At 47.3% G+C, this 20073-nt stretch overlaps 1 protein-coding gene across 1 annotated transcript in view; it reads right to left on the bottom strand.

Annotated features, from left to right (window-relative positions):
• The window catches only part of TSHR (thyroid stimulating hormone receptor), a 384579-nt gene that overhangs the window by 346527 nt on the left and 17979 nt on the right, over nucleotides 1-20073 (bottom strand). The gene's annotated exons all lie outside the window — the stretch shown is intronic.

The following is a 20073-nucleotide window of genomic DNA, read 5'->3' as shown; positions in this document are numbered from 1 at the left end:
CCCTGCAATCCGCAAAATCACAGGGTTTGAAAGGGCAAAATGCATTTTTACGATATGCTAAACTTTTGAAATTCAGAAAAGCATTTCAATGTTCTTTGTAGGAACAGGTACAGCTAGGACCCATGTAGAGTCTGTGAATAATAAGTAATCAAAGAAGCGGTCAGACTGTATGGGTTTTAATGCCAGAAACTGCAGGTAACTAATGTTACCATGTGTCATTTCACCGTTTGCTCTGAAGTCTTAATGAAATAATAGGTTCTAGAGAATAGATTGGCCAGATTGGAAGGGGACAGGACCACTCCCCTGAAACACATTGCTAGCGCACCATTCTACGTATGTGAAGGCATCAGCATCCACTTACAGGATGTGCACAAACCACTGGGGGCCTGCAGCACAACTGCACTTTTCACATTCTTCAGGCTTCCCAGTATATCACCATTGCTAGAAGATGCTTTCAGAAGAAGGAGACACCATGAAGGCACCTGTAAGGCAGAATGAACTAAAAACTACCCGAAGCGCGAACCATAAGGATCAAGTAATTACAGCAGAGTATGACTTTTACTTGAGTCCTCCTGTGCAAAATACTGCATAAATAGCAGTACAGCCACACTGTATGGCTGTGTGCAGTGTTTAATTTCTAAAAGAATAAGTGCTTGGGCCAAAGTTTTGCTAGGAAGCTTCCTGCTGGCGCTACAGCATCCTGAATACCAGGGTTGCATAGTCTTGATTTCAAATCAATTCCCCTATCATCCACCAGCAGACACTCCCTTATCATTTATCTCACTCTTGCAGGTTCTTTTGATCTCTGCTTTCTCCCTTTGTCACATTATTTATCGATATGTCTCTTCCTTCTTCTTTCCCTCTTGGGTGTTTTTCTCTATATTGCTCTGTCTGAAAAAAAAGGTGCTTGTCCCCAAAGATTAGTCCTGGGGGGTCCCATCTATAACCACCGTCTCAAATTAACCACTGGCTGTGTGACCCTCTTTAAAATCACCATATCAGTTACAATAGCTGTCAGAAGCCCTGAAACTGAACACAAGTAGAAAAAATTGTTTTGAACTTCATTAAAAAATATTAGTACTTATAATATGTTATATAAAGTCAATTTTGTGATCTCTACATCCACCAATTACGTAGCCCCTTAGAGCTTTTATTTGCAAGTGAGTGCGGGTTTGCCCACAGCGGGCAGGTAAATTGAGAGATGTCCATGAACAGCCTATGACCAATACAATGACAGTGGTGAATGTGGATTTTAGATTGTGCTCTGGCTGTGCTCTACGCAACAAAGGGACACTGATCTACCATCCATACCTGTGTTCACGGCAGATCCTGTTGGTTCATCATTGTGAACATTTATAAAGCAGGGACCTTATGTATTAAAAGGTTTTCACCTTCGCAAAGCCAGTGGCCGCTCCCCCTTATGAGTTTCGTCATCCCCTCCTCCTTATTGTATACTCTTTTTTTAATTGTATTTATATTGTGCAATTACAACGCATTCTGTTACAACGAATTTTTAAAAACTACCTTTACAACGCATTCCATTACAACGCATACTACCTTTACAACGCATACCATTACAACGCATAACATTACATTGCATGTATGGTAAGTATTGGCTAGTGTAGGGGTAAAAATTACTATTCTAACTCCAGGGGGGTGCAACAGCAGGGTAAGTGTTGGATAGTGTAGGGGTAAAAATTACTATTCTAACTCCAGGGGGTGCAACAGTAGGGTAAGTGTTGGATAGTGTAAGGGTACTATGCGTTGTAATGTTATGCGTTGTAATGGTATGCGTTGTAATGACATGCGTTGTTGTGGTATGCGTTGTAGTGTCATGCGTTGTAATGGTTGCGTTGTAATGGCATGCGATGTAATGGATGTTGCGTTGTAAAAGTTTCGTTGTAATGGTAGTGCGTTGTAAAAGTTGCGTTGTAAAAGGTTGTTTCCCCATCTGACAGGTTTTCCAGGGCTGGAGACGTACCAGCCATGCCCTAATAGGCCTGACACGCATCCAGCTTTCCATATTTATGATTCCATGCAGCATTACCTGAAAAGCAGCCTTGGACTTCAGCCCTGTTTTGCCCAGGGCTACCTGTCAATCAAGCTGTTATCCAACCCTTTCCTATTTTGTGATGGTGTGTGATGGCAAATGTTCAGTTACTTCACTAGGCCCATTCCACGATGTAACAAGTTGGCAGATGATGAGATGAAACGCCAAGAGACTAAAAGCTGCCCAGGTTCCAGCTTTCAGTTCCTGCTTTAGAGGCCGAGTCTGAGGGGAACTTTGTACCTCCCAGGAGGGTCTAGCTAGCTAATGGCAAGTAACAAAAAACATCTCAAATGTTGGGTGTGTGCATGTTTGAGAGTGTGTTTGTGTGTGCATATGTATGTTTAAGCATATGTGTGGGTGTGTGTAAGTGAAAGTGAGTGAGTGAGTGAAAGAGGGTGTGAATGGCAATAAGTGTGAGTAAGTGACTTTGAATGCACCAAATGTGATGCAGTGCGCGCAACGAAATTCGTTTTATTTATTTAAATGTTTACTTACCTGTAAAACTCCATAATCCATACATTACTACCCCCCACCCTGCCCCTCCCCCTTCCCACGTCACCGCCCTACAGAAACACCTACTGCCGACCGCTACTGGAAAAGAAGTATGAGTGTGAGTGTGAAAGAGAAGGAGTTTGAATGAGAATGAGGGAGTATGAATGAGAAAGAGTGTGAGGAAATGTGAGAGAGAATGACCATGAGTGAGCATGAATATGAACGAGTGGGAAGGGTGAGAATTAATGATGAGAATAAGTGTGAGGGAGAGTGAGTGGTGAATAATTAGTGCAAGTTTGAGTGAGAATGGGTGTGAGGAAATATGAGTGTGTGAGTGAAAATGCATGAGTGAGAACAAGTGTGTGAGTGAGCATAAGTGAGAATAATTAGGTGAGTAAGCGAGTGAGTGAGTGAGTGTACGGCATGAGTGAGAGTGCATATGTGAGTGTTTATTGCTTGAAAGTCTGCTGCTCACCTTGGCATAGTGTGTCAATGTGTGGATTGCAGAGGCATGACAAAATGTCATAATGCTAGTGCTGGTATACCAGTAGTAATTCTAGGATTATGTGGCACCAATTGCACCATGCTGACACTGGTGTATCAGGGGAAATTCTTGGCCTAAAAGGCAGCAATGGCTACATGCTGGTTGTGGTCCATTGGAGGTAATTATTGTAATATGAGTGGTAACATGTTAGAGCTGGCATATTGAAGTACTTTTGGGCACAAGGGACACCCATGATAAAAATGCTCGTGCTGGCATGCTAAAGATAATTCTTGGCATAAGGGACACACATGGCAGAATGCTGGCATTGGCACACTAGAGGTAAGCTCTGGCATTTAAGGCACTGGGGGCAATATGTGACCGGAGTACAACAATGCAAACGAGGGTTTTAGCAGAAAACTGTGACAAAATGCTGGCCCGACATATTAGGTCACCCATAATATATGGAATCAGTGCAAAATTCTGGCGCAAGCATATTTTATGTAATTCTTGGCAAAGGGAGCACCCATGATGTATAAGGACATTCAAGGTAAATGCTGGTGCATACGCAATAGAGGTAATTATTGACACACGAGGCACCCATTGCACACTTTGAATACCATTTGACTAACAATGTCAACGGTGCAAAGTCTTCTGAATCTCATTGAAAGGAGGAAGCATTCCCCCATCCTTTGTGATTCACAAGAAAACAAAGCAGTGTTTCGTGACCATTCATGCAACTGAAAAGGATTGAAAAGTTATCAACTACCTTTGCCAGTCAGTAAGCCTTCACATAGTGCAACCTGTCTGTGAGTCACAGCTTCTACGGTGCAAATGACAGCTGTGGACATCAAAGGGAGCAGACAGCTGTCCCAAAGAACGCGGAAAATACCCTTGTTGTCTAGTTTGCAAAACACCCCCTTTTAGTAATACAACCCTGCCCCTTAGAGGCATTTCGTGCATGTGAACGTGCAGACGGGGGCATGTAGTCCCTTGAAGGCCTCCATCTCTTCATGTGAAGTTACTATTGATGACCAAGATATCTGCAAATCATTGCACCCAATTTCCTTCTGTGGTAACACATAAATACATCCAGCACAGTGCAAAGTGTTGTCCAGATCACATTCTAGACAATATGCAAGCATAGTGCTGTGAAGTGACCAGGAAAATAAAACATAAGGTCCCAGGTTCTTGCCACCCTTCCAATAAAATCAAGATGGTCCCATACTCCTGGTGGAACTTCTAAAACTCTTACACTCGCTGCTGTTAAAATCTAATCTGGATCCTTTCAGATCACGACTCACAGTGAATCTACTACCAGCTAGCACTATCTCTTGTATGATCTAATAACCAGGGGGTCCTTTCAGCACAGAAGCATTGAAAAGTCAAGATGGCCACCACATCTCTCCATCCTAAGATCTACTCTTGACTCCATTCAAAACTGGATGTCAACTCATCAATTGATTCTGAATCCCTCCAAAACTGAATTCCTCCTCTTCTCCTCCTCACTCTCTCCTCCCCCGGTTCAAGCATGGATGGATCAGATGAATCTACTAAACAATAAACCCATCATTGTCGACAGTGCAAAATCCCTTGGTGTCATTCTAGACAAAAAACTCAATCTAACTCCCCACATCAATTCTATTGCAAAATCTGCTCGCTACCAACTGCGCCTTCTTTGGGGAATCTGTCGCTTCTTCCCGGAGCAGGACCTTATAACCCTGGTGCAAGCGCTGGTCCTCTCCAGACTAGATTACTGCAATTCTCTTCTTACTGGCCTCCCCAAATCTCACCTGTCCCCACTTAAGTCTGTCTTCCATTCAGCAGCTCGTTTCATTTATGGGGCTAAAGAAGCGATCACATCACACCGATGTTATCCACCCTCCGCTGGCTTCCCTTCGAGCTAGAGCTATCTACAAGACCGCTTGTATCACCCACAAAGCCTTGCACTCCTCCTCTCCCCGCTACCTGGCGAATAAACTGAAACTCTCTGGAGGCTCTAGACCTTCACGCAATGCGGAGAATCTACTGCTTGAACCTCCCACTTTCAAGAAGGAAAGAACAATGGCCCAATCCTTTTCAGGCAATGCAGTGAGAATCTGGAACTCCTTTCCGCCTCAGCTCCGGACCACCGCCTCCTCCCAGGCCTTCAAAAGGGACCTCAAAGTTCTCTTCCTCCAGAGACACCTCCAAAAGTAATTCACGTCCTCTTGCTATTTGTGAGGAAGACTTCCCACTACTGATAATTTCTACTTTCCATGACCATGGAAGTGCCTTCCCAGTGTATTCCTGTGGTTGGAGTGTCTGCCTTTTTGCAGTATTTTCCATGTACTGGTGTTCGGTGCCCTTTTGTAACATGCACACACCACTCTGCCCTTGTAACACACGGTTGCTACCTCTCACATGTTTTTACCTTTGATACTTGCACAAGTGCCACCTTGCCTACGTAACGCTTTTTCTTGTGCCTGAGTGTCTAGCACTTATTTCAGTACTATACCTCAAATTATACTCTGTTTTCTCTTATAAATGCACACTTGTCACTTTTCCTCTTGTGCACTTCTGATTACCTCATGTATTTTTGGTTGCTCACAATTTTTACTACCTCAAGTATTTTGTTTGCTCACAATTGTTACTATTACCTTTACTACCTCGTGTATTTTTGGTTGCTCACAATTTTTACTACCTCATGTATTTTGTTTGCTCACAATTGTCACTATTACCTTATGTAAGTAACATATGTTTTTGCAATCTGTTCTTTTGTAATGTTTCTCATTATGTTTCATTTCTGTTCCTAATGTGAAGCGCTCTGACGCCTTCGGGTAAAGTCCGCGCTATATAAAAATGCATAAATAAATAGTAAACCTCTGGCACCAAGCTGCCTTAACTTCCACTAAGGCATTTGGGACGAGGTGTAAGGATCTGTGTAAGAGTGAAGAGACCACGACTTTTTCTGAGTGGTACACACCGACCTCAGCATCAGAGTTTCTAAATGGGTCTGGTTTGTCATATACTTACCATACCTAATCCTTGAATTAGTCCAACCTCAGTTGCATTTTTGGCAACGCTGGGACTGGTGACTGGATTGATTGCACACCCATTTATTCATAAACATTGTGTATCAGGCAGTACTTAATTTGATCCGGTGGCTTCAGGTGAGTGCCACTGGCACTCATTTTTGGGGACTGGCACTTATGTTTCGGTAGCAGACATTTCCCGAGAGCAAAAGAAGGAAAAACACACAAACAGGAAATACGGAGGAAGAGAAAGGATGAACTGTCACACAAGGAGGAAGCAGGCACCTGCATGAGTGAGATAAAGGGGCAGGGAGTGTCTGGTACAAGATTAAAGAGGCAAGAGGTGGACGACGCAGCTTTGGGAAAGGGGGGCCGCTCGCCCCCCACGCACACATGGCTGGGCCCGCCCCCCCCCTCCCAGTCCTGGTTGGTCCGCGCGTCCCGCCATCTGACCCGGAAGCAGTTTTGCGCTTCCGGGTCGGGGGGGGGGGCGGGATCGCGGCTCAGGGGGGGTTTAAGAGCCAGGGGAGCGCGGGAAGCGGGCTCTTTGTGACCGCGCTTCCCAGGCTCGCTCCTCGCCCCGCTGTGGGGCCTTTAATTTTCGGCTTTTTAATTTTCCTCTACAGGTGTCGCGAGAACACGAGGCGCGGAGAGGGCAAACGGATGGTCGTGGCCCCCCTTTTAGACGGTTGTTTTAGGAGCTCTGACTGGGGAGCAGGTCGTCATTGCGCTCGTAGAGGCGTGTAGATAGGAGAGGAAGCTTCAAGTCCCGGCGGTGCTATATACAAAGAAGCCGGCGTGAACAAGCATCTCGGCGAAATGAAGAGGCGCAGAGAGAGCCGTGGGCCAACAGTGGCCCGTAATTCGCTTTCCCTCTTTTGTCTCTTCTGCAGGTTTGCGCTCTCACCTACGGGAAATTGGCGGTCTGGAGCGTGATCTGAAAATGGAGGGGGATCACTGCCTGAAGCCCCACGACAGAGTGAAGACGTGGGAGCACCTTTCGTCGCGGCAGTTCCCAGTGGCACACCGTTGTTTGCTGGAGGCGGCCTTCGGTTGCATGTGGCGAGAGTTACTACGTAAGTTCCCCGGCCAGGTTTGGCGCAATTATCCTGCTGGGCTTGTTTTTCTCCCGTTTCACAACGTGGTTGGTTCTGCAGCTATGTCTTGCTTGTAGAGCCCGGGGGGAAAGTGTAGAGAGTGGGTAGGCTTTAAAAAGCAACAGTATTATTATGGTTGATAAACGATTAGAAAATGCAATGCCACGTGGACAGCGCATCGTTGGCAAGTGGCATCCACTGAACCACATGAGCGAGTAAAGAGATATTGGTGTTTTCAAGAAGTCTAACCTCTCACAGTGGTAACGATCAAACACCTCTTAATAACGTGTCGTAACATGACAAAAGGAATGAAAGAGCAGCTCCAGGAACTATGGTTAGAACAGGGTCCAGGTGCAGACTGAAAACTAGAACGACTTTAGCATGATGATTAATTGAAATGGCTGCTCGGATGTGACATCATAAATTGCTCAAATAACCTCTGAAGCGAGGCATGTGGGGTAAAGACACATAAGAGGCAGAGTTCATATGGTCAGCAGAGGCCATTTAAATGGGGTCTATCATGAGTAAATTTGACAAAATTTCGAGTATACTTGCAAACCCTCCTGATTTAGGCAGAAGATTCACACTTTTGTAAGCTTCACATAAACCAATGTTGCCTTTTTTCAGCGTAAAGCTTCCTCTACCCATAGTGCTTTAAAATAAAAAATAGCGATATTTAAATTATTACAACGCCTCTTCATGTGTAGTATGCGCTATATAAATGCTATTTATTTTGTGTAAGTACTGGGAAAGACCAACACATCAGACAGTCTTACAGTGAACGCTATTTTATTACGACTATCCCTTCTAAAATAAGACAGATGGGGCTTTAATAGAGCATATGTTCTAAGGTTGCAGGGTGGGGGGCCCTGTCGGTGCGCGACTGGAGTTGATCAGCACTCGTGTGATGAGGTTTGTCGGCGCTAATGTCACTCTCTCACAGGCATGCGCAGCTGACAGCGGTTTGCTAGCGACTATTTCAGAATGCAGGCTTACATGAGGGGTCAAGGCCCCATAGTGCAGGGACCACTGGGCGCAGTCTGATCTGTGTAGATTTTGAAAAGGCCATGGGACTGCCTGTGTATGGAAGATCCCCCTGCGGGAAGATTGGTTTCCAGCGCATAGATGACCCACCTATTGATAGTTTGTAGGCCATACTACTTGCCTGGGGGACTATCGAAAGAAAAGTATTACTCACTGTATGCTAGTATAGTGCCGATCACTTCATTGTTGTGACCAGTAAGCACTAGCGAGGTCATAGAGGGCCTATGCATGCGCCAGAAGACCCTCATCTTCGGTCAACTGATGGCCTGGCGCAGGTCTTTCCCATTCATGCCTGTGGGTGCCTGGGATATACTGCAGGTTCGTAAATATGGACCCGATGTAAGGGATACGATGTAGCTCAGTGGTAGATCACGGGCTTCGCATGCATGAGACCGCGCGTTCGACCCCCGGCCTCTCTTCAATTTCTCTAAAAGTGACAGTCAGCGCGGTGTTCCGGAACAGCATTCAACCGCAGTTGCCAAAAAGATAGGGTAATCGCCTCGGGGACTGGCATGCTCCTCGGGTGGGGGAATAACCCTATGCATGCAGAGGATGGGCACGATCTCTGTCATGATTTTAATGGTGCAGTAGGGTCATGATTTTAATGGTGCAATAGGTGCAGTGGCGCCAAGTCAAAAAGTTGTCAGAACCCCTCTAAACATTTAATGTTGCTATTACATAGGTAGGGGTGTCCCTATGCGTCCGTATAAGTTAAAAACAGGATTCTGTACTAAATACGCAAATTTAAATAATTCGACAAGTGAGTCATTCTGCTATCTTGAGACGTGAGCGTATCTATTCCTTTAGGAGCAATTCCAAAGAACGTGCTGCACAAAGTTTCAGGAGGCGGCGCGTATTACACAATAATGTACCCAAAGAACGCATAATGTAGTCTTCTGCTGCGGCACAACTTCACCGGCTACCACAGTGGGTTATATAAAGGAAAACTATGAGGTAGGTGTAGCCTTTAGAGTGAGTCATCCTGTAGGCCAATCATAAACATCTTGCATCCACGTAACGCTCGAAGAGTGTGATGTAAAAGCACTGCCTATAGCCCTGATGAGAAATGCACAGTGTGATGTTAATGTCCTCTTCTTTATACAGGAGATGAACATTCTTTCACTTATGGGAACCTGAATTGGGAATCAGAGGTGCAACCTCTGAGCGAGGAGCCCTGTTTTGTCTGCGTTGCTTACATTTGGTTTGTAGTGGTACTCCTTTTCCTTGAAGATGCTCTGTAGATGGTGCAAAATGCCTTAAACATGGATCTAGCCAGATCAGGTAGCCATTGAGGTGCTTGTGGAAATGGCGTCATTTGTTCTTGGGGAAGAAAGCAGGTGATCGTATTGTGAGAGGGTTGCCTGGCATATGCTGTCCACTATGATAGCGGGCACATTGCACCAGTCCAAACGACCCTTATTGGTGGTAGGTAAAAAACAACCTTATTAGAAAGCTATCCTAGTGGTAGCTGTAGAGAGCAGCCTTCAGGCTAAACCTTGGAGGAATGTAAAGCAGCTTGTTTTACCAGGCTATAATCTCATTAATGAGTAAATAAAAGGAGAATCACGCTAGGTGTACAAAAAAAAATATAAGTATTGTTCTGAACACACCCCTCTAGTCCCTTTATGAGGCCAGAGGCAAAAAATTACAGTCAGTAAACTTATTTAACACACAGTAAATTAGCACAATATACGTTGAGCTCTAGGGGCGTATCAAGCCATATATCAAGAAAGTGGTATAAGAACCACAACTGGCATACAGACAAGGCCTAGAGCCTGTAGAACTGCTGGGGCCACCAGGAATCACCCAAGGTAGAGACACATGGGGACCCACGCGAAGAAAAAGCTTTAGCTCACAAGTTCATCTCTTTTTAGGACTCTTATCAATGGCATCAACCGAACTGATCGTTACAACAAGCGTGGGAACTTCTCCGCGCTAATGACCTCTTTCTTGGGGTGCTGATATTCCAACACACCCTGGCCCTGTTGAGGTCTATCCAGAGTCTTCTGCCTTGGTTTTCTGGTATATATCTATGCATCATTATCTTTCTGAACGGGGTTTTGTTTAGACTTAAACCCGGTGTGCACTCGGGTGTGGACAGGGTTATATCTCTCTGAGGAAGGTGAAACACATGTCAGGGGATGCTTGTGATCATGTCAGGTTGGCTGGGGTGGTATTTACCAGAAGCCAAAGTGGGGATCTAAAAAGGCGCTGGTGCCATTTTTCAGCCTGGCATGGTTAGGGCTGTGCTAATTCTTTGCGTAAAGCCTTTGATGCTGCACGGGCAAACAGACCGTCCCTTGCATACTGTTATCTTAGGTATGGAGACGTGGGTAAAAAAACAGGAATAGGAAGTGATGTCCTGATCTGTAGCGGAATTTTAATAACAACGAATGTGCTATGGTAGTGCACTTCACACTGTGTATCGCCCTTAAGGAGTCATGAAGGCGCTATTTGTATTTACCTTGGACCCCATGCACTGTGTCACTGCACTTCACACTGGGTACTATTCCTTAATGAAGGTCATTCTACAGGGCACCTTCTCCGTAACACTAATGTAAACACATCACACGGGACACAAACTGAGGCTATGCTAAACACTTACAGTTGGAAGAGTTAATGAGAATGCATCTGGCGCTAATCTTATCTAAAACTTGGCATGTGAGGGCAATGTAAGACAGGCACGTGTACTGCAGTTATCGCCGGGAAGCCAGAAACACTAACGGTTTGTGTTTGTCTTTTGCTTTTATGTATGGCCGGGTCCAAGATGGATATCTGTGAAGCGCTCCACACCGCAACAACTGCAACAGGTGGACAGCCAAAGGGATACGTACGTCAGGGAGAGGATGTGGAAAATGACAATGTATATGTACATAAGCGGCGTTCATTTGTGTTCACCCTCGCCACTGTTGAAGGTAAAGCGAAAGTCACGAAACAGTGGCCCCGCCATCTTGTCCCCTTTTAGGCCCCATCACGAACATAGATAGTAGCCATTTTTGTGTCATGACCTCTCTGCCCACTGCCGATAGCCAGCGCGTCTCACCCCCTCACTCCCCGGCCTCGCAAGCACACACCCCCCACCCTTGACAGCCCCCGGTCTCTCCTGCTTGGGCCCTAAACGCACCTCCAGCGTGACCCTGCCTCCGAGCCACATCCCGTGCTGAACCCCCCACACCCTTTCATCTCATTCATAAAACAGGCCCTTTGATAACCTCTTCCTCCTTGCCCGATTGTTCGGCCTGATCCCAGGCCATCACTTAGCCCAGCAGATGCAGTTTATTGCCCCTACAGTAGGACCTCGCCTCACTTCAAAGGAGCGGGGATTAATCAATGCCCTCACACCCCAGATCCGATCGATTACCCGCATTTCTGTTCCCAGCGGAATGTCCAGCTGCGCGATAGCCATCATGCTGAGATTAGGGGTGGGGACACCTACTGTAGATATGTGTGGGAACGGGCCTGAACCGGGGATTCCAAAGATGCCTTTTCCGTACTTCAAAGCAATACCACGGATGTCACAAATGTAATAAAGCCATAAAACTGTGTATAAGAGGCCAGGCCTCAGAGATGCGGTTAGAGCACCTCGAAACGATACCTCGTTGTCTGATCTGATGTGTTCTGCTCCGTCGGAAATAAACTCATGTTTCCTGCCTTCCAGTCTCCAGCGCCTGCCTCTTTATTTGATAATCGTGAGTTGGGTGAGAAGCGGCTGACGCCGGGCAAACCTTGAAAGGGGTAATCGACCTGATCTGCCTGAACCCTTTGTTTAACAATTGGCGCCCAACGTGGAGCCCATCAGCGACACGTGGATCCAGTGGGAGAGGTCCCAACGACAGAGTGAACGACTGCAACGATCGGGAAGAGCTCCTGCCCGATAGACCCTTGTCTGGCAGCCGATCATCCGAACTTCACTGGTTCCGAGCAGACCTCTCTCGAGTGATCTACGGTCCTGACTGGGAACCATCAGGAGTGCCACAGCAATTACGGAGAATAGAGGACGATCGGGCGCTGGAAACGGAAGACGAGAAACTGTCCATGCGGTCCGGGTAAGGTCGTGTAACACGACAAATTGCGAATTGATTGTTTGATTGTCATTGGAAAATACTAGTATTACGCATTTGATTGTTGTGTTCTGAGAGATTCCCTGTCTGCAAACGGGGAAGGATAGGAGTATTCTCCCTTTGCAGATAGTGAAGGGTGGGTAGCGCAGGCTTTTGCCCCCGTTGTAACCCGTCGCGCCTACTTCACTCTCCATTCGATTGATTGTTACCCAAGCATTTATTGTTTTGGAATTGGTTCTCTTTGGATCATTCTCTATTTGCAAACAAGCACGGAGTCGCCATACTCTGTTTAGTCTTTGCAGATAGTGAAGGGTAGGTAACGCAGGCTTTTGCCCCCGTTGTAATCCGTCGTGCCTATTTTTATCCCCCACTGATTGATTGTTTGACCGGACATTAATCGTTCGGAATTGGTTCTCTGAAAGGATCTTCTCTGCCTACAAACAGGGAGGAACAGGAAGACCTCTCTCTTTGCAGATAGTGAAGGGTAGGTAGCGCAGGCTTTTGCCCCCGTTGTAACCCGTTGCGCCTATTTTTATTCCTCATTTGATTGATTGATTGTTTGTCCGAACACTGATTGTTTGGAATTGGTTCTCTCTTTGGGTATTCCCTATTTGCGAATACTGTAGAATAGAAATATTCTATCTAGTCTCCGCAAAGTAGTGAAGGATAGGTAGTGCAGACTTTTGTCCCCGTTGTAACCCGTCATGCCTATCTTCTCCCCATTGTTCAGTAGTTGGTTCAGCCCGGACCATTTATTAGAGGTAGACCATCTGGCTCCACCGGAGGACACCCCTAATAAAAAGGACATATATAAAGAAAAATGCGGATTAGCCGCTGTATCGTGCTAGCAAATTAAAGAACATAAAAATCGTTAGGAAAAGCAAAAGGAATCGAGCAACATCAGTAGGCCACTGATGAGATCTCTTTTCGACCTCGCTGAAATGGAAACATTAGGAACAACCCCTCAGGAAATATGAAACTAGTGAGAAGAGCCGAACTCGACGCTATGACTGCAAGACAGCTCGGCTCCACCGCCCACCCCGCCCAAATAACGACAAACCCTAGGCAAATATTAGAAATATACAACACTCCAGCAAGGGAACATGTTAAAACGTTTTATTTTACAACTATATATTAAACAACTATTTACATGGCAAACGGCTGCAACACCAAACCCACAATGCAATTCGCCGCCTGCTTGACGCCGTTCCTGTCCCTCCTTCCTCAAAGTAGCAATGTTGGGCTACTTTGGGCTACTTTTTAGTAGGTTTTTGGGCGTTAGAAAGTCTACAAAAGCCATCAGCTGGCGAGGTAGCGTCGGTGGCGGCCTGGGGTGGAGGACCATTGCGCAAATAGCCCGGAGGCGACACCACGCGCCGAGGCCTGCCCCCAGGATGTATCAGCGTTCCGCTCGACGAGCCCCGCGGTTGGCTGACCGGGGGACCCGCTCCTGTGGCCGTGGTAAAGAGCGGCTGGCCACCATCGGCCGGAGAAGTCATGGGGTGAATGGCCCGGCCCGGAATGTACTGGTCCTCCCATTCCCTTCTTCTCCCGGCGCCTTGCAGGCCACGGGGGGGGGATGTCTTGCATATGCCTCCGACCCCCCCCCTCTTTCATCGCCTGGTCCAGCCATAACGAATGTCAGCGAGACGGCGTGGGGTGCACTGGGAGGGAGAGGCGGCGCAGACGAGCCTCTCCCACCTCCCCAGGTGGAGGCTCCTCAGCTGCACCCCCAACGCTCCACGCACCCGGCAAAGGGTTCGTCCACTCTTGCGGTGCAGCGACACTCCACTCACCCAGCAGGGTCTCGTCCACTGCGGCGGTGCAACGACGCCTCGCCCGGCAGGCTGGAATCCGTCTGCTCTTTCGACCCAGTGACTGCCGGTAGCTGCAGAACTCCTAAAAATGGCGGTCGACTCTGCAGGAATGAGCCTGGCGTGCAAGGATGGCCTGGTCGCTGGCCAGCTAGAAAACGAGTCCCCCGTCCAGAAGCGTTCTCCTCAGCTTTGAAGATTCTACGAGAACTGCAGGGGCCCCAGGCCCCCGATGGGGAACGACTGCCATGATTGCCCGCAGAACGACCAAGACGTAGCCACGAGACGTTGGCGCCCTCATGCTGGCGCCAGCCTCAGTTTTGAATGACCAAAAATACTGCAGACTACCGATTTGATCAGTTCCGGTGGAACATCAGTATGACCCGGTAGGAAAGATTGTTGCCCCCTCCCTTTTCTTTGATTGATGGCTCATGTCACCGGTCCCTTCTGTTGCCCCTTAACGAAACTTCTGGACTGCCGAAAGAGGTTCTGGTCCGACCACGAGTTGGTGGAGACATTTTGACTATACTTGGACCCACCTGACCCCACCCAAAATGGCGCGGTACAAACGAAACCCGCAACTCCCTGTTGTGTTCCGGATGCTCAGATTTGATATCATGAGATATGTATGCAGTTTTTTTTTAAGCACATGGCGGGAGGGGATGAGTATTGATTGAACATTCGGACAATGATTTGATATTAGGTTCTGACGCGTCATTGATTACAGTATTATTGAAAGTTCGAATTTTCGATACTTATGGTACTTGCCCACAATGAATTTTCGATATAATTTTATTGCACTTATCGTACCTTGATGAAATAAAACGACCACCGACTCAGTTACGTTTTCCTCAAATAAATATGCCCTCAGGTACAGTTCCAGTCTGCTCCGTGGCCGGCCCACGTGGTTGTAGGCCTACATTTGTACGTCAGCATTTTTTTAAATAAAAGTTTTGTGAAAAGCAAAAATAGTCGTAGCTCTTGGATTGGTAAGTTCAAATACATGACCATTGTTTCCGATATACGTAAAAAACCGGCAAAATAAGGCAATTCGATCACTTAAAGGTTAAAAAGCAAAGTACCCAGAAATATTGCAAATATGAATGGTCCAAGTTCGTTGCGTGTGTTGTTTTTTTTATTTTATTTTACTTTTGTGCAACATAAAGCAATCGACAAAGGTCTCGATGTTCTGTTCTTCTTTATATGCCACATATCTCAGGGAAATTGTTTCAGATGCCCATAAGCCAGACCCGGTACCACTGTAGACCACCCCTCCTCCTCGAAGGAAGAACACGAGTTCACCCCCACTTTACACTGACTGTCCTTTTGTTTCGACCCCCCCCCACACAAGATCCGCAATACCACACGTGGGCGATCTATGCAATATACAGTCCATCAATGATTATGCCTCCCGCACCACCAGTCCCTCTGGGCTTAAAACGCCGAGATGGAAGGGACTGCACCCCGCGGAGATAGGTCGAATACGTGGTAAGTAAAAGCCTTTTCGGTTTATGCGCGCGGATGTGTTTTAAACGCTGCCCCCACCCCTTCTTCTTCCCCTTCTTTCTGCAGGTCGCATCGGAACATCGACTAAAGTGTGGAGAAGACCTAAGCAACGCGGATTTGGGTGATATGAATGCACGCGTGTATGACCGGATGTGTGTAACTCGACTGGATATACGTTGCACGCGTTGACCTGATAAGAGAGATGTTTTTGTACGACTTGAGTGATGATTGAACGGCCGATGGAATGGGGAAAAAGGGGGTCTGAACATAGTACCTATACACGACGAACAAACATAGATATAACACTCCCTTACTTAGAAACGACCATCTCTCTCTCTCTGAACCCAGCGACTGGAGGGGTGGCCTGAAGCAGAAACTTGGCGGGTTATTGCAGTATGACAAAAATATGACTCCAACCGGCCCCCGAATAATGCAACCAAGAATGACGTGCACCTACGAGTAGATTCTTACGACATGAAACTCGAAGCTGCCCATTGTTCCCCCAACTGACACCCTCCGTTGCCTCAGCCTGGATACCCATTCGCTAAAAACGATTCAAAGATCCCACCGTAAGTACTAGCCCGACCAGGTTAGTTCCCGAACAATTGACGAAAGTGTAAGTATTTGCAACAGAGGCCAACAGCAAAAGACAGCCAGGCGAATTAAATAGGAAACTAAGGATGCGCAGCATGCAGGAGGAAATATCTTTGGCCAAGTACTGTTCTATGTTTTGTCTTGAGTTCTGTATGTAAATACATGTACACCCCCCGCCTGAATTCATGTGTACGTAGTATATGGATTTACGTTGTCCCTCAGTCTGTGTTTCTATATAACATGACCCCTACTGTTTTGTGTTGTGTGCGCACTAAAATGGCCTATTATTGTACACGTTTCTCTCTCTCTTTCTTTCTCTCCATGCCGTACGTGTACCGAATAGTTCATTTAAAATGCGGACGACTCTCTCTCCGAGGGTCCCCCTGTTCCTTCTTCCTTTGTGTGGTAACGTTGTGCCCCCGCCGGCACGAGCCTAATTGGTTTTTCGAACACAAAGGTGTTCGACAAATTGCCAGAAACTAAAACAATTGTAATTTGCCATATTACTACCTCTCCTTTCTGTAAAAATGATAGAACTCGAATTGGCTATGAAGGAAAGGACAGGTAAGACGACTGATGTCCTCTAATCTGGCCCTTTTTATAGGAGGATTATACGTCAGTGGCCTTCTGTTCTCAGCTCGTTAGAAACACAATCTCCTATGCCCAGATTGCCCCACCCCTCCGCACCCAAGTACGGATGTCCAAAACGTCCCCGTTCCTCCCTCTTGACCCCAGCTCCGTAAACTCGAAGTATAACTGATGACCCTGATTAACTGTTGCTCCCCGAGAAAAGAGTGTTTAGCCTCTACCTCTCTCTCATGATGATAGAAGACTGCCAGGGCTTGGGGTAGAAAAACGAGTCTCTACCGAAGGATCCGATTTCGAGTTTGATGAAGTACACAGTCAATAAGAGTCGGATCTCTCCCTGTACGTCATGAATGAACGCCAAATAGGCTTAGCACATACTCAGTAGACATGCCTGTATACATGCTCCACAGTGATAACTTCTGACCGTGACCGATGAACGAACCCCCAACTACTTAGATTTGGGACGGAATTGAAATGTATAAATATCTTCTCTTGTCAGTTCTCTAAAACCTGTTTTGTACCCATTCAAGGACACACAGTCACCGGAAGAGAGGGGCCGGACGTGACGCACAGCCTGGCCACAGATCATGAGGCACGTGTGACCTCGACCTAAGATGGAGCCGCAGAGCAACGGGACGCGGGACGATGCACCACTCTCAAACGCAGAAAATGAAGGGATGGAGGGCTGCCTTGAAGCCCTCTACTTGTTGACCAACGCGTGCCAGAAGTCCCCGCCCCTTTAAGCCCGATTGATGGACCTGCCTGCGCATCACCCTTTGCTCCCTTGGTTTGTCTCAAAGATCTGGTCCCACTCCGCCCTCGATTATCCGACAAAACCCCCCTCTTTCCCTTTCACATGGATTTTTGACTCAGAGAAAAAGAACAGCATTTAGGTAGAATAGGGTTTGCCACGGAAGGAGAAAAGAAATGCGGGTGCCCAGCATGAGGTGCCCTTAAAAAGATTAGTTAGGAAACAGGACTGTGGTCTAACAGCAGAAGACAGATCGCACCCTGCGACGTGTAAAGAAGGATCCGAGCTGGACCTATAGCTCCACCACCGGTGCTCAACAGCGCCAACGGAAGAAAACGAACTACCAGAGCCTACCAGTGATGGCTCGCTACTAAAAAGACACTGTGGCGAAGACCCCCCCCCCTTTTTTTCGGAACTTTCTACACCCCTTGACTAATTGCTTGTATTGGACTAAATTCCTCCCTCAACCACTTTTTGCCTGTAAAATGTTTCATCGGTCACTTTTTAAATACGACAAATGTAAATTTATATGTATTCCACCTCGTATGTCGCATCAACTGCACACGGTTATATGCAAGTCCACCAGTATTGACAAACGCTATTTCATTGACAACACACGACTATATGTACACCCCGTCAGTTATGATAAACACGGAAATGACCTAACTTATGTTGAAAAGCGGCGACTGTGGAAAATGACAATGTATATGTACATAAGCGGCGTTCATTTGTGTTCACCCTCGCCACTGTTGAAGGTAAAGCGAAAGTCACGAAACAGTGGCCCCGCCATCTTGTCCCCTTTTAGGCCCCATCACGAACATAGATAGTAGCCATTTTTGTGTCATGACCTCTCTGCCCACTGCCGATAGCCAGCGCGTCTCACCCCCTCACTCCCCGGCCTCGCAAGCACACAACCCCCCCCCTTGACAGCCCCCGGTCTCTCCTGCTTGGGCCCTAAACGCACCTCCAGCGCGACCCTGCCTCCGAGCCACATCCCGTGCTGAACCCCCCACACCCTTTCATCTCATTCATAAAACAGGCCCTTTGATAACCTCTTCCTCCTTGCCCGATTGTTCGGCCTGATCCCAGGCCATCACTTAGCCCAGCAGATGCAGTTTATTGCCCCTACAGTAGGACCTCGCCTCACTTCAAAGGAGCGGGGATTAATCAATGCCCTCACACCCCAGATCCGATCGATTACCCGCATTTCTGTTCCCAGCGGAATGTCCAGCTGCGCGATAGCCATCATGCTGAGATTAGGGGTGGGGACTCCTACTGTAGATATGTGTGGGAACGGGCCTGAACCGGGGATTCCAAAGATGCCTTTTCCGTACTTCAAAGCAATACCACGGATGTCACAAATGTAATAAAGCCATACAACTGTGTATAAGAGGCCAGGCCTCAGAGATGCGGTTAGAGCACCTCGAAACGATACCTCGTTGTCTGATCTGATGTGTTCTGCTCCGTCGGAAATAAACTCCTGTTTCCTGCCTTCCAGTCTCCAGCGCCTGCCTCTTTATTTGATAATCGTGAGTTGGGTGAGAAGCGGCTGACGCCGGGCAAACCTTGAACGGGGTAATCGACCTGATCTGCCTGAACACTTTGTTTAACAGGATGGCAAGCAACGACATCAGGTCTGATGGGCGATCTGTCAAGGACGCCGGAGGTGCCGACACTGTGTTGACTGTTTTGGTGTGTTATCCTAGATTGGGCTGGCCGCAGGAATATAGCGGGATGTTGCTTCACATAAAATGGCTGTAGTTGCCTTATCAGGAAATTGTATTTCTACAGTAACGGCGCCTGTGCTCGCAGGGCCACCAGGGTCATCATGGCTTATTCATTGGTTACCAATTGGTAGGGCGAACGATAACACAAGTGTGTGCATTGCTAGCCTGGGCAAACCCAGGAGTAATAGGCCGATGCAACACCTCAGCACCACTTGTCGGGAAGTGGGGATTTCCATAGTAAAGAAGTGGACAAACACTTAACATTTCCCAGAGCGAAGTGGGCAGGTGTTGGTGGTTAGCAGACTGCACGATACGCCAGTGGGAGCCGTTTGGGGGCCTGTGGTTACCCGGGTAGCATTTTCAGTTGCTATGACAATGGGTGTCAGCGTCAAGAGCACCACGTCTTATCGATCGCAGCAACGTAGGCGCGTAGGTCGGGTTTACACGTCTAGTGCCAGGATACCCCCGGTCACAGCAATTACAGGGACCCCTACGATGGGGTCTGTACGTCCAGAGTGGGGAAGTAGAGGTACTCGATAGGCACGACCCACCACCCTCAGTCATTATATGACATGCGGGTAGCAACAATTGGGTTTAAGTGGGCAAGGGGGTTCTGGTGGAAGGGATAATCGCAGTAGCAAGCAGGTTAGCAAAATATAAAACCCAGACTGCACCATAGGAGTCTCAGTTGTTTCCTAGGCTGCAGTTATAGGGGAGGGGGACTCGGTTAGTGCGCTGAATAACTCGGGGAAGAATCACTCGGTAAAGAGGACCAACACTTGGAGTGAGAAATTATTTCAAACATCTCATTGCAGTATATTCCACAGGGGTGCATCCGAGAGGGACAATTTAGA

This window comes from Lissotriton helveticus, chromosome 9 (genome assembly GCF_964261635.1).
Source record: "Lissotriton helveticus chromosome 9, aLisHel1.1, whole genome shotgun sequence".
NCBI lineage: Eukaryota > Metazoa > Chordata > Amphibia > Caudata > Salamandridae > Lissotriton > Lissotriton helveticus.
Note: the sequence above shows the minus strand (reverse complement) of the source record. Positions and strands in the feature narration are given on the sequence as shown.